Raw genomic sequence first — 2,644 nt, forward strand, 5'->3', positions numbered from 1 at the left:
GCCCAAATGATCTGTGTATTGTCATCTCTGAATCATTTAATATAGGTTATATTATGAAATTCCGTTTGTCTGTGCGTCATTTCTTGGTTATGTCTTGAAAATGATAGAATTCACTACTCAGTAATGAAGACTGATTTAAAATCAATGAATTATTTCCTGAAATAAACAGGTGGTGCCCCTTTGTTATGCTAATAATTACGAGGTATTTATGATATAACATTGTCCATAACGTCGACAACAGCATATCCCTACACAGGTCAGATCACAACACTGTAGGCTCAACGTAACAGTTCTGGTGCTCCAGGCATTTTTTAATGGGCAGGACACCAGAACCGACTTCAGGCTGAGCAGAGTCCCTGGCAGTGCTGCTGAACCGGTTGAATGGAGACCCGCGACATGGATGGGGTGCCACCATTGAGACCCTGGTTTTCTTCTTCTGGTTGGCGTGTGGGACATGATACAGGGTGGTCGCTAGGGCCTTTGACATGCCTCGTTCCACTGTCCACCGCATTGTCCACAGAGTGACCAAGGAAGTGGTGGCCATTCGCCACCAGGTCATCCACTTCCCAACTACAGCTGAGGACCTGGAAGCTGTGGGTCAAGGATCTGCAGGGCTGGCAAGACACCGCGCTTTCAGGAAAGCTGCTGGAGCAATCGACGGCTGCCATGTCAGGATCAAGCCACCTGGCGGCCCTGATGGTCACGGCTACAAAAACAGGAAACTGTTTGCATCTATCATTCTGCAGGCAGTTTGTGACCATCAGGGCCATTTCAATGATGTGTACGTAGGCTGGCCTGGATCTGTCCATGATGCGAGGGTGCTACACCACAGCCACTTGTACAGGTCAGCCTACCCTCCTCCAGGGCACTTCGTCCTCACTGATGGAGGATACCCCTGCTTGCAGCAACCACTCCCCCTCATCACTACGTACAAGAGGACGATGCAAGGTGTGGTTGCCCAGCGTTTTAACAACCATAATTATAGTTATCATAGTTATTTGTTTTTTCTTTAGTCTAAACAAAATAAGTTCTGACATCTGACGTAAAAGGTAACACCTGCAGGGATGTGACCAACGTTTTAACAACCATCATTCCAGGACACACTGTATGAGAGTGCCTTTGGGATGATGAAAAGCAGGTTTAGAGCCATCTTCCTGCAAACGCTGGAGGTACACCACACCTTCGCCCCTCATGTAAGACCTTATAATATCTAGTACCAAAAATAATTTTATCAGAGTTATGACAGTTGTTTACAGTGACAAATTGTACATTTTCAGGTCATAACAGCATGTGCCATCCTCCATAACATCTGCCTTGGGACTGGTGGTATCATGGCCCTGGAGGATGAGCCTGAAGATGGCACGGAAGATGAGGGGGAGGCTGACCAGGAAGCTGCAAGTGGGGCTGTCTGGAGGGACCGGATGGCAGCAGAGGTTTCTGCCCTGGAGGAGGCACCAGACGACCATGACTAACGTCGAGGCAAGTAAAACACACAGCAGCAACTGATGTTAACCTAAAATGTTCTATTAGTAACACTTTCTTAAATAATTTCAATGACATGGCAGCCATCGAGTCAGCCAGTCCTGCAAACCCAGCTCGTGGACAAAGCGGTGGACAGTGGAACGATGGTGTGTCAGCGGCTCTGCAGTCCACCTCAGATGATGTCCTGCTGAACAGGGGAACCAGGGTCTTCTTTGGTGGCAGCCCATCACTTTATCAGCACTGTCAAGGACTCTCTGCTCAGCATTGTATATAGTTAAATAATGTTTTAAATAGTTATTTGTTTTTGTTCTGTTTAAATCATTTTATGCATTCTTTTTACAAAATAATAAAATTCATTGTAATTGATTTCAATTGTTTTTTCAATAGTTTCTGAATGACCACTTCCATTACATTCTGTAACAATTACTTTATTTGAACTTAATTTATAAAAACATGAACAAAATAATAGTAATAACATAACAAATCAACATTTTTAATTAACATTATTTCTGAACCATTTTTTCCAAAATAGAGAACAGTCTGTCCATCATCTCTGCTCTCATCTCCTCCAACTCTCTCTGATGCCTCATGTCTTCCCTCATCAAGTCCATGAACTCTTCATTCCTGTCTCTCTTCCTTCTTCTCTGTCTGACTGCCTGTTTCTCCCTCTCATTCTCATCCTCCTCCTCTTCCTCCTCCTCCTCAGCAGCAGCAGCTTCTTGACCACCCACTGCAGAGCTTGGCCCTGGTCTGTCCTCAGGAAAAGAGGCAATTAGGAAAGGGGGTTAACTGAATGCCTCTGTCCCAACACCTCATCCATGAGGGCAAACCAGGGACAAGTTTCTGCAGTGGGTTTGTTTCAAACTCCCTCACCTGACCCTGGATATTTGCAATCCTACAATACAAAATCATTCATGACAGCAAAAAATACGAGTTTGAACCAGTTACAAAAATAATTGAAATCCTATTTACATACATACTTATGTACTTTTTTTTCAAACTGTCTCATTTTTTATTTGCTTGCAAGGCTGTCACGCTTCCTTGCAAGCCCATTTCCTCCAGAATTGCCCTAATAACAAAAAGGAAGTGCAACATAGATATTATTAGGAGGATAACAAAAATCTTGGACCTTGTCAGCAATCTTAAAAATACTATTTGACAT

General features: G+C 43.9%; 1 long non-coding RNA gene across 1 annotated transcript; it reads left to right on the forward strand.

The window, feature by feature from the left end:
• The first annotated feature begins 917 nt into the window (after positions 1 to 917).
• Positions 918 to 1,476, forward strand: LOC106536710 (uncharacterized). The gene is made up of 3 exons (XR_001312573.1): positions 918 to 948; positions 1,098 to 1,193; positions 1,278 to 1,476. It is a non-coding gene; the product is annotated as an uncharacterized LOC106536710 (long non-coding RNA).
• Positions 1,477 to 2,644: the final 1,168 nt, after the last annotated feature.

Source organism: Austrofundulus limnaeus, unplaced genomic scaffold, assembly GCF_001266775.1.
Source record: "Austrofundulus limnaeus strain Quisiro unplaced genomic scaffold, Austrofundulus_limnaeus-1.0 Scaffold1943, whole genome shotgun sequence".
Taxonomy (NCBI): Eukaryota; Metazoa; Chordata; class Actinopteri; order Cyprinodontiformes; family Rivulidae; genus Austrofundulus; species Austrofundulus limnaeus.